This window comes from Lepisosteus platostomus, chromosome 18, assembly GCF_059453375.1.
Source record: "Lepisosteus platostomus isolate fLepPlt1 chromosome 18, fLepPlt1.hap1, whole genome shotgun sequence".
Classification (NCBI taxonomy): Eukaryota; Metazoa; Chordata; class Actinopteri; order Semionotiformes; family Lepisosteidae; genus Lepisosteus; species Lepisosteus platostomus.
Window position 1 is genome coordinate 13068721 of NC_142628.1, and position 13021 is coordinate 13081741.

Below are 13021 nucleotides of genomic sequence, written 5' to 3' on the forward strand. Positions count from 1 at the left end.
ACTTTGTATAGGGGATCTACTTGATATTTTCTTGGTATAGCGAGATTCATTTAGCTTTAGAACTTTATTTTTTAATCAAAGGCTTGAGTAAAGCCCTTGTTTCAGGAGTGCCTTTGGGAAGGTAACACTGCTTGCGAATCCCTGTTAAACATTACACAGCTTCATTACTGACTCCCTTGGTGACTCTTGTCATTTTGCACATTTGGACTTTTCTAACACAAAGCGTGATACAAAAGGCCGGTCTTTAAGATGAGAAACAAAAGTGAAAGCCAAGTAAAATCTCCTTGAAATCACTATGACATCTTCCCAAAGTTTAAACCGTAAATATTTCAAGCTCTTGAGACAGTAAGCGCCGCCTTCTACATCTCCTGAAAAAAGCCTTTAAAACTAATACAGCACAGAAGAGGTTGTATAAAATGTCCAGTTAACAAGTTCGAACTCGCGAAACCCTGTGTCACTTTCTCTCTGAGGCAATTACGGAGATCAGGAATGTCGCCCTCTGGAACTTTCCAGTGGATATCTTCACATGTCTGAAAATGTCTTCTTACGATTAACAATAGGTGTGCAAGGTTTATTTTTTCTAGTGAGTGGTTAAATCTTCCGTCCTTAATGGCACCTCTTGAGACCCTCTATCGGCGGGCTGCATTTCAGGTCGCCATTCCATAAAGGAAATTTGTGACTGGGAGTGTTTAAGGGCCGAGGTCCCTTCTTCTTCTTACTTCTGTTACTTCACAGATAAAGGAACATTGTGCCGAGCCTAACTTTCAACTAGCCCCCATTTGTTCTCAATTAATACATGATCGTCTTCTTTCATTTCTGCATCTTCTCCGTGCAATATTGTGTTGAGACTTTGATGCCATTCTCTGGAAGTTCCTATCTTTAAAAATGAAGGGAGGCCATAGATGCTGCGTGTAGCGGTGTGACCACGAAGCATACAGTATATATTGTAATTCATTCATTTGTCAAACAGTTATTATTGGGATCATCGTTACTTGATCCTATGTGATCTGTTGATCTACTTTGCAAGCAATTTATGTTTAGAAAATGAAATACATTTGCAAGTTTTGTTCAGTACAGCCTTGTAATCACCCCCCCTTCCCCCCAAAAAGAACGTTTTTTAAGTTTTTGGCTGACAGCATTGAGAGTCCTTTTCAAACAAAGTGGAACTATGGTAAAAATGGAGTACGCGTACTTTATAACAGGGTGATTGTTCCTAATTCCTAAAATACTCTTCAAAACTAAAGTATCTGGAAAGTCTGTCATATGCTATGAAGTCACTATTTGTGAATGCAGACAGAAACAAGCAATGCCGTGATTAGCCCCACAAGGCTCAAATTCCTCGGTAGGGGACCAATGGGGAAAATACTGGAAACATGACCAGACATGACATCACATGGTCATTTAGACTTTTTAAGGAGTTTTTTTTGCTCCACTTTCTGTCCGTTCAACCAATGTTTATCATCAAAAGAAGTACAAAAAATGTTAGCGTTAATGTTTTAACAGCACACATTTAATTGTGTGTTACTTTCAGCGGCTATCTCCCCAGTTACTGTAATTAGAATATACTGTATACTGATTCCCTTTTTCAACTGGCTATTAAATACTTTGAGACTAAATAAACCAGAATAAATAACACAGATTACACTAAAAGTAAAGACCTCACCTCCACACAAGACTGTTGCTTGACTGTAATTTTACTGTGTGATGGCCCACAGTCAACTGTTCTAATAAGATCTATGCAGAATATTAGGTTGTGCTCCAATGTTGCTCAGGCACTGAAAGCTCTGCTTGAGGTACCAGTTGAGGGTTCAAACCAGGGTTATGAAATTTGTTAATAGTGACAGGATTGCCTAACGTGATGAGATTCAAAATGCCAAACATCACTAAGCTGCAGGGTGGACTGGAGTTCAAACAGGATAATGTCATTATGACTTTAATTGACAGACACATTCATCCACGTTGATTAACAAAGTTACAACTAGTAGTACATTGAAATCCAGAAGTTATTCCCTTTACTTGCCTAAACACGGCCATAAACTGTATAAATATTCATAATCAATTATCAGTCCAATGTTCAATAATTCCATATGCTCCTATAGTTTTAACCAGTACCACAACATTAGTTAATATCGTTTACACAGATCAAATAAGATTCTGAATCCCATACAAATATTGACACTAAACGCTCACTGGTTTTACAGTTGAGCTCTAGTCCTGGGCTTGCCTGTTTAATATCAGGTACTCCAGGACTGGAGCTTCATCTTCTGAGAAGATACAGTCCAATGTCCTTGTTGGTCTTAATACAGTGTGAGGTGTGGAAGCGTTACTGTACACTGAAGCTGTGTGACAATGCAGTGTGCAGTGTCCTGAAAGCAACATCCTCTCAGTGGTACACAGCTCCTGGCCTGTCATTCTCCATTCCGCCTCAGCTCTTAACACCTTAATTGAGCTCATTATTAGCGTAACTGGAGGAGTTGGACATTTTTCAAGGAACTCCAGCTGCTTACGATTAAAGGTGGCCTGGAAACACTGCTGCCTCATGGGCCCAGAATCCTGGGCTCAATTCTAGTCCCAGCTGTCTGGCTGGTAGGAGTTTGCCTGGTCTCCGCATGCTCGGGGGGGGGGGGGGGGGGCTGGCAGGGTCTTCCACTTTCCTCCCACCTCATAAAAGCATGCTGTGGGGTTCTGATCAGATGATTGAAACTGCTGCCCCCTCCAGGGCTCTGAGAGGGAACTGGGCATCGCAACCAAGGGGAGAGCTGTTGTCTTCTCTCCACCCCACCTTCCTCTCTGTGCCTCCTGGATAGAGTCCCGACAACTTGCCAGGACAAGCAGGATTTCTGACAATGGCTAGATGGGTAAAATAATTCATGAGAAATGTCATGTCATGTCATTTGCCAATACGCTTTATACCGTACAGTGTCGGGGGAAGCAATGAGCACAAGGCAGGGTACACCCTGGACGGGCGCCAGTCCATCGCAGGGTAAGTGCAAGCCAATCATACATGGGGACAATTTGGAGGCCACGGTACAGGCAGAGTGGGGAAATTTGGCCCAGGCAGCGGAATAACTCCCTACTCTTATCGAGAAATGCCAGGGGATCTCTAATAACCACTAAGAGTCAGGACCTAGGTTTAACATCTCATCCAAAAGACGGATCTGTGAAATGGAATAGAGGGATATAACTCTGCCACTGAAGAGCCCCAGTGCAGGTCACCCTAAATCATCTGTTTCTGAAGACTGGGGCCTTGTAACTAGGAGGTTAAACTGTTTTGTGTTCAAAATGATCTGTAAATTACTTAATGCAAATTGCCGGCCTGACTGAGCACAGTCTTTTGAAATGCATTCCTATCAGTTGCCAATAAAAGCTGGACGGTGTTTTTTCATGACTGGGACTGGAGCATACTTCAATATTAGAACCTTGAACGTGGCCTTGTCAGGTTTCAAAAGTCTTTACGTTTTTTTTAGTTGTCAAGAAAACTGAGTTCTAGAAGAAACAAATGTCTCAAGATATTAGTTCAGTAAGAGCAGTGGCTAATGTCAGTATCTGAAGTTTTGTTACATAGTTCTCAAGAGTCCTTTCAGGTTAATAGTTGACTCTGGCTCCTTGTCATCCACAGGAGTCACTTTTCCTGTTATGGAAATCAGTGGCAAATCAGGAACTCTGGGAGGACCCACTTTGTGATGATATGCAAACAATTATTTAATTCCTTGCATTTAGCATAGTGCTTTTCATCTTATTGGATTTCAAAGCACTTTACTGTACACACAGTAAAGAAGTGCAGATCCTACCTGGCTGACATATGGCAGGAGGCCATGTGTTAAAACACAAAAGAAGTTGGATGCCAGCTCGAAACGTTGACTCCTGTTGCTTCCCATCTCATTTAAAAAAAAACAACAGCTACAATCCATTTTCTCCTGCCATGGAACTGTGTCCAAGGAACAATCCTTCATACGTTCAGTGCTTGAACGAGACGGCAACATAGATTTTAACATTTGTTTTCGGTATACAAGCTGAAGAACAGACTCTGTAATCCTCTGTTGCCAAAACAGATGGTTTCAGTAGTTCTCAGATTGTGTGATAGATCACCAATCTATGAAGGAATTACTAGTCTGTTCTTAAATCTAGAATCCCAGCCATCCCTCAGTTAATTATTAGAGAGTGGCGTTATATATCTGATTATTGCATGTGAATGAAAAGGAAAGTGTTCATTTTTTTTCTCACAATGACAGCGGTTCACCTTGTTTGACTCTGTATATAACGCTGTGTTCAACATGTGGCAGCAGTAATTAATTTGCTTCCAGATAGACATATGAACAGTACTTCAAAATCCTCTGTAGTGCTATGGAGGTTTTCATAATGAAAAGCTAAAATTGGAGACTGTAAAGTATGAAGCATTTAATTTGCCATGGCATCTGACCAATTAACTCTTACACTAGTTTTTACATTTTATATTAGACTGCGTTTAGATCATTTCACTAAATATTGCTTGAAGTATGTGAAGGATATATTTATCCAAGCACATTCTAAAAAAAGCACACTCTCATCATAAAACTCTTGTCTAGCAGAGATTCTTTTTAATGTGCAGTAGTTTTGAAGACTATCATCCTGAAACACTCACAGAAAGTCTGGCTTTGAAAATCTGCTGTAACATGCGTGTATTAAAGAGACAAAGACATGAAAGCTACTTTTAACATCTATATATTTTGTTTTTTTTTTAATCTAATTGAGTCAATCAAAGTGGTATACGTGATATAAGAGGTGGTGATTACACATTCATTTTGTTCATGTTTGAACAAAGTTTGAGAGTTGGAAACTCTGCATTGGTGGGTAAGTAATACTGTAGATTAGTGACGCAGAATAATTTGTTCCTGTTTCAAACCTATGTAGCACAATTGCATTTGCAAGGCAGAATGATCTTATAAAAAGACACCAAGTAAAGCAAAATAAAATGTTTTTTACTGATTATAATAATTCTCCATGAACTCCTTTGATGACATTAGTACTGTTTCTCATGAATTGCTGTCCATACAAAGTTTTAACTCTGTGGGCCTGTGCAGAAGTTGAAACCGTCTGTGAGAAAGAGTGAGCCCATCTGAGACTGGCTGGAACAGGGCAAAAAGAAAGAGTGCCCTTAATCTTGCTGCTTGTTTGCTTTTACAGCATGATCAATGTTGTCTTTCTTTGTGAAAGCAGTGTCAAAAAAGACCTAAAGCCCTAGACCTAGATTCTGTCCTTCCATCCTCCTTTGTATGCAGAACAAGGCATTCTGTAATTGCAAGAGGAAACCTGAATCTGTGAAACAAATACTACAGAGATACGTTACAGGGAAGGCCCGGGACAGTTCCTGGTCCTTTCAAAAAGCCATGCAAACAAAAGATGTGCAGCAAAACCTCTCAGCTCGAGACATGCCCAGTCCTGGTTTTGTTTTGCAATCCTAGCAGTATGCGACGGTCAAATCATTTTTTTCTCAGGAGAACATCTATAGCCTCCTCGCTGCCTGTGTGCAAGTGGCTGTGCAGATCTGCATGACTACACTTGTAAGAACCACAGAAATTGTGACCAGATCGCTATTTAATGTGTGGGCCAGCCTGGTAATTACTGGACAGTCGCAGAGACCAATAACTCCTGTATAAATCAACTTGATACCCAACCAAACCAGGCTCCTCAATCTAAGAGCTAAATGGGCCCACACTTTTCCCCAAAAGTTTTAAGTCGTGTGATTGTGCCCTGAAACACCATCTAGCCAGCACATATTTAGTTTGTGTTATATGGGGATTTTGGTGGACTGGGCAGTGTTTGGAGGTGCATATGGAGGTGAAAACGGGGCACTTCTTTGCACAGGGTTGTGGGAGTATGGATCAAGTTCCCCAGCCACGTTGTCAAAGCCAATACTCAAGACATTTTTCAAGAATGAGATCCTTGGATCAATGAATTACTAGCAACCAAGTTTGTTGAACGGCCTATTCTGGTTTGCAACCTTTCTTATGTTCTTATTTAAGGGCAACAAGAGCTTTGCTGCCACACGGTGGTGGGGCCATGGGCTCAGTTCTTGGGGTGTAATCCATGAGGAGTTTGTCTCCCCATGGTCACGTGGGTTTCCTGCGGGGACTCTCGTTTCCTCCCACAGTCCTATACACTGGCAGGTTAATTGGCTTCTGGGAAATGCTTCCTGGTGGCAGTGTGTGCATGACCATGTCTGTGTGTCTGCCCTGCGATGGACTGGTGTCCCATCCAGGGTGTATCCTGCCTTGCCCCCATTGCTAGCCAGGAAAGGCTCTGGCTCCCACACTACCCTGAATTGGATAAGAGGATGGATGGGTGCATGTTCTTGTTTGTTTGTTTGTAAGGGGAGTTAACAGCCCAAAAGCCCACATTAAAAAATCCATATCTTAATTACAAAGATGTGGGACATTAGGAGCACCTGCCTAATAGGACTGGTGTCGTCGTCCCAGACAGCCCTGGGAGACTTGTCTGGTGCAGAAGCATTTTCAAGACTCATTACTTTTCCTCTGACTCTCGTTAATATGCATGGCCAATTAGACGTTTCACATCATTTTCCTGTTTCTAAGAAAAGTGGGCCTTGGGGAAAAAACCAAATCAAACAGACAACATTTAAAGAAATACATTTCTGCTCTTTATGTATACGTTGTTTTAAAGCTAGTTATTTGGTTTTATCCTTTGCAAGAGTAGTAATTCCGAAGTGTCTCATCCCATTCAAATAACATTGTTCAGTCGCCTTGCAGACTTACCCTGTAGTGTACACTCTAATTACAGGCTGCACGGAGAATGAGGGCTTATTATATGTTTAAAACCAAAGGCAACTATGTAGTAATATTAAACTTAACCAGCCTAAACATTAGACACTCTGCTGTCCTCCATCAAAACCTGGATAGGGCATTAAGCTAAAAAAATGCAGCTTTTAAGCATTATTTCTAAAAAAATATTAGTTTGGAATTAGTCTTGTTTTTGCATTGGCTAGTAAACTAGCACAACTTCAAATAGTCTACAACAGACCAGCTTGATTCTGTCTCAATCCAGCCCACTGCAATACAACCACTACTTACTGCACTTTGAGATATAGAGGGATAGCAGTTTATATACACAAAAGGCAGGATCCATCTCCAAGTATTGTAATACAGGAAGGGCCAGTTAATATTTGTACCCAGAACTCATAGTAACTGCCTGCTCTTAAAAAGTCAGCATAGCAGTTGTGGGTACTTCTTGCAGGAAATTTATAGTGCTAAATGTCATATAACTAATTAGGGTTTCAAGTAAAATTCAGCAATGGATTGAACCGGAAGGACTGGTAGTTGAGATATTGTCAACTTTATACGACATCTGTTTTTCTTTTTATAACCTTTAAATTATTAATATGTACTGCTTTTGGTCAGTAAAAAGCAACACCACTTGCAACAAAAATCTTTTATACTGTATCTATCAAATTTCCCTGTATAAAATTATTTGTAGAATCCTATTACCAGCACCTCTGAAAACAGGACATGCTGTTTAGGTTTCATTTAATATACTGAATAGTCCTACCTGGCACAGTATTCATCTGGGTGTCAGAATCAGATTTCATACCTCCTTCAATCTAACAGTTACACAGCCATATGACCTGAAGGCTATGCTATCTTGTTAATGGGAAAAAAGGGAAAGATTCTCTTTATAACAATACTCTGTCTTCAGGTAAGGCAAAGCATTGCAATGCCATCACTTGTTGTGACGGCTGAGAGGTTTTTTGTGGTTTATCGGCTGCTTTGGAAAATAGTCTTAATGATGTTGATGAAGAGAAGGACAGAGCTTGTGAGTGGGAATGTTAAAAGTGCTATTTGGAAGGCACACTGTGTTCAAGCGACAAGGTATGGAGCCTGTAACCAATGTGATGATTAATAGTGAGGGAGGCTATTGGCCACACAAATACACCTCAACAGCAATGTCAATGTTAAAATACTATTCTGACAAAACAGAGTTAGGAATCGTGACTTGAGAACAATTGGAGAGAAGGATTGCTAATGGGATTCCTCAGGAAATACCAAAAAGGAGTTGGCCTGCTTAAAAAAACAGCTGGCTGAGGCCACTGCTTACATGACTTAGACGTGATATGGCAAAGACGTGAAAGACCTGACAGGATTTATCTGAACAGCAAAGTGTTTTGTTGCAAAACATAGGCGCTTGTACAAGTCTTTCAGATTTAAAAACAAAATGCCATAACTGGTAAAGAATGATCATTGATTTTCCCAGTTCTGAAATGACATTGATTCCAAAAGGATGAGTAATTTAGCTGTATCCTGAAATTAGGAAATTAATCAGTCGATCAGAATTCATGCATCATAATGCTGTTATGGCTGCTATTATGGTACAGTGATATTTAGTCTATTGAAACAACTGTTCTTCAGAAACACAATTAAACAATCAAATATAGTACACAAGTTAAGAGTTAACACAGTTAATAGTTAATTGATCCAAGAGTCTTGTCCAGCTTTTCTTGAAAGAAGCCAGATCTTCAACAACATTGCTGAGTTACTTGTTCAGTACTCCCACAAGCCTTCTGGTGAAGAAGCGTCTCCTGTTCTCCATTTTCGATGCATGTCTACTTGTCTTAATTCTGATTGCTGTGCTCAGAATGGACGGCTGCTCAAGTATGCAACTGTTCAAAGGTGCATCACATTCTTCTCAGAGTGCAAACCATCACCGGCATTTCCAGCACTCGCGTTGAGCCGCCGCAGCGGTCTCCGACACAGCGCATACTCTCATGGTCCTGCTGGTGTGTGGACCAAGCTCCGCCGCTGCAAGACGGGTGAGGACAAGCTCAAACTGCAGCAGGGCTGTTTCAGCGGTCAAGACTCCTCTGAAGCACCCTACATGTGTGCCATGCTCATTCTCGTGAACTGCATCTTTGTAAACCCTCAACTGCGAAAACATCCCCGCTGAAAAAGACAAGGGGAACTGTGAAGGTTACAAACGAAATCGGAGTCTTTTGGTAACCCTAAACGAGGAGTGTTCAGTGGCATTGAGGCACTTTGGACAAAGCCTGGTTGTGCAATGCGTCCGACTTACTGTAATCGAGGAGTCTGATACCAATCGATGTAGTTCAATATTTCAATGGTCCTGGTTTGTGTTACTTCCTCTCCCTCTCCTGTAGGCTGTTTGTGCCTGTCATTCAGGCCCTGCTCCTGGGCTGTGGGTTCTCATCACCCAGGGGAAGTTCAGCAGATGGAGCTGTGCACAGAGATACACCCCTGGTGTTACTGTCCAACTCCTAGGGGCTCAGAGCTGTGTATTCTCATCAGGTTAAACTTGCACCTAAAATAGGAAATAAAATGGTTTGCTCAAAAAACCTTCCCATAAACACCTCAGGGGGTGAACTCAAGACCTTCTGAATTTAAAATAGCACATGTATAGCCCTACCCAACACCAAAACAAGCAGCATTATCAGTTTCCATTGTTACTGAACAAAAATACATGCATATTGATGTGGAAAATGTTCATACTGATTGACGTTTGTGTGTTTGTATAAGTTATAGTAAGTCTAAAATACCTAAAATGCTGCTTTGGCTCAGCCTGTTCTTTGAAAAAATATTAAGTACTGACTGAAGGGGGAAAAGCTTTTTATTTTCCAGCTCATAATGTTGTCAGGTATGTATTGACTGTGACCTTGACGTCAAAAGACTTTAATAAAAGCCGAGATTCTCCCTGAGTCACTGCTGCTTCTCCTAATGGATAGGTTAAGGGCTTGTCTTTCATTCTGTAATTTTCCTGAAATAACCAGTGTGTGTGGAGTGCTGCTCTCAATTGGCATCACCTCAAGAAGCCATGGCAACAGGTTTTATGGTTGATGAATGAACGTCAGTGAAAAAAAAACAACTGTCAGCCTGACTACTTGGTGAGCCAAACAAGTACAGACTGCTGTGGTGTAATAATACAATTAGTGTAAAGATCTTCCAAGGCTATTGTTCTTGCTGCCTTTGTTATATACGGCATTCAGGAGGTGCAGAAAACAAATCTCTGGCTTATTTTATTTAGGTTTCCCTCCCTGATTTTGACTTGGGGGCTAGTCATCACAAAGACGGTTATCACTTCTTCAGGGTTATTTATTCTTTATTGAACTGAGATGAGCACACATTCATTCAGTGACTGTCTCAGTAACAGGAGGGACCAGCTTATAAAAGCATAAAGCTGTACTTTTCTTACAGTTAGGGTTCAATAACTCTGTTTCTTGTAAAGATAAAGAGTAAAATGTTAAAATGTCAAATTAAAAACTACGAGCAACTCACACACCAAATAAATACAACATAATGGTATTTATACAATGTGAGAAAATGAGATCATAAGAAAGGTGACTAATAACAGGAGGCCATTCAGCCTATCCACTTTATCAGGTTGCCAGTAGCTAATTGGGTTGTAAATGCTGTCTGGCTATTTCTTAAAAGAAGCAAGGGTTTTTACTTCAACAACATAGTTTGGTAGCTTGTTCCATACTCTCACAACCCTTGGCGTAAAGAGGGTGCCTCCTGTTAACAGTTTTAAATGCACATCCCTGTAGTTTGCACTTGTATCCTCTGGCTCATGTTTCACTGTTCTGACAGACTTCCAAACCTTTGAGGGTAGTGAATTCCTCATCTCCTCGGGTTTTCTTGTAGTCTTTTCTGTTCTGGTGTTATACTGCAAGCTCATTCTGCAGTAAAATATTCAACTTTGATGTAGTATGTCTGCCTAAGTGAAGCTCTTCTACCATAAAATGCTATCAAGAGATATCAAACAACTCAATAGAAAAAAAGTGTGGCTTGGCCATTCTGAGGTGCTGTATTTTCCTTTGTTCTCTGTGTCTTCCATATAAATGTGATGAAATCCAAACATTGCAGTGGGTGGCCATCCTGGGATTAGCCTAGTTTATATACCAGCCTGAAGAGTTGTGTTACTATGTGCACACCATTCTGTCTCCTTCAAAAGCAAACAATTCCAGTTTACTCAAGTGATGTGTGGGAGAGTGACACAGCAGGCCAACTCAGAGACACAGTTACCCGAGAATGAGATGCAGTTCTAGCCAGAGACTTATGTCAACTATGAAGAAAATTAGACGTAATGGATGAATTTGAGAAACGGCACCAAACAGAATAGCACTTCCAGCCTTTCTTTCTTTACAATATTAACCTGAAGCTGTCAAATCTGAGGAGTTATTCACAGTGTGCTTTTAGATTTTTTAGTGAATTCCAGTTAAGTGTACATATATTCAAACAAAACCTGATGTCATGTTTTATTTAACAGGAAATTGCATCATAAGGCACAGAGCATTATCGTTTTGTTTTTCGTACATTTCCTTTATGTTTTTATGTCTATTTGAAGCCATCTGAGTCACAACACATTTCACAGTTAATTTACTGTACCATGAATTGAACAATGAGGTGCCATGCAGAATTAATAACGGACTTCTTTAAACATGATAAAACGCTGCAGGACTTGTTTTTGAAGATTATTTAAGCAATATTTAATTTGTGCCATTCCTTATGACACTGCAGTTTTGAAAAAACACAAAAGCACAATGTTTGTCAAAACTGTGCTTCACACCAGTTATGTCCTTCCTGTAAAATGTGTTTTTTGCCACACAAGTAATTTCAAAGCTATGCAAAGAAAAAATTCTACTTGCTCATGATATAAAAATGAGCTGTATTCGTTCCAAACTGCTGTTCCATTAAATATTTTGGACTGTTAAAATCCATTTAATTGGCCTGTTTCAAGAACATTACTGGAGCACTATGGGTGGCAGAAAAGGTCATTAAAATGCCATTTTCCTCCAAGTTCCACTGATTTGGGGTTTTCAGAACCCTATGTCCTTGGCAGTGCCAACTGCAGGCCTTTAACAAAGGCTTCCCAACTAGAAGAGAACTTGTTAAAAGCTGCAGACTTGCCTTAAATCAGATAACTGCTGGGGAATGTGTCTCTGGAATACATGACTGTGCTTTTGAAAGCTGTATTTGAAAGGAGCTCCTGACTGAGGTGGAGGTATATAGAAACAGAGCAATAAAAGTGTCCTGAAGCTTTTCGGAATGACAGAGCATCACAGATCCCATTCTGACAAATGAGCTTGTCCTGGCTGGAAAAGGAGGCCTTAACAGTTAATGCACATCTTGGATTTAGTCCTGAGCTTCTAGCTGGACTGGAAGCACCAGAAGAGAAGCAGATGTTGCTTTGAACCTGCAGTCATTGGACTGCCAGAGATCTGATGCCATTACGTACTCGCTGTATTAAAAGCACTGCCTGTTGCTTCCTCATATTTTTAAATTACCATGTACCATTCACAAAGCAATTCAAAGGAAAAAGGTTAGGTACAAAAATTGAACATCTGGAAGGTTGCATTCTATGCAAAGAAGTGTTCTTTTAGACTTTCACAGTCCAAATCATTTAGGCAATTATCAGGTGTAATCAATGTGTAAAAAATTTTCCTGCAAATAAAGTGGAGGATAAATATTTATTTTCTTTGTGCAAATGTTGCCCTGGAGCATTTTTTTAACTGCAGCAAAAATCTCAGACCTCTTACTCTCCGAAAACTGTCTATAATACCGCTGGCCAACATCTTGAACTTTGATTTGAATCCCTTTCACACTTGCCACGAGCTCGGCCTTGCATGGTTTAGTTTGAACGCACAGCCCATCTTGCATGGCAATTTGAGATCAAAATACTGTGTATAAGAAAAAAAATAAGTTAGCCCCCAGGAGACTGATAAGGTGCACATTAGGACCTACTTGTTTGTACTGTTACTTCTCTAAACAAAAAAAAGGCCTATGAATTATGCATGGCTCCTGTGACACTCAGAGTCCACTAAAGGATGAGTCACTTTTATCATTTTCCAAGTTGCTGCCGGTGACCTTTTCCTTCCAGTTTATGTTGCGGTTTGATATGACAGTGACATGCGTTTGCATCGTTCCGGGGAGCTAATTGAATCGGAAATCATTCTCTTCTGCTGAGAGGATCTCAGACCTTCCTCTGAGTCACATCGTGGTCGCAGTACCTCTTGATCCCT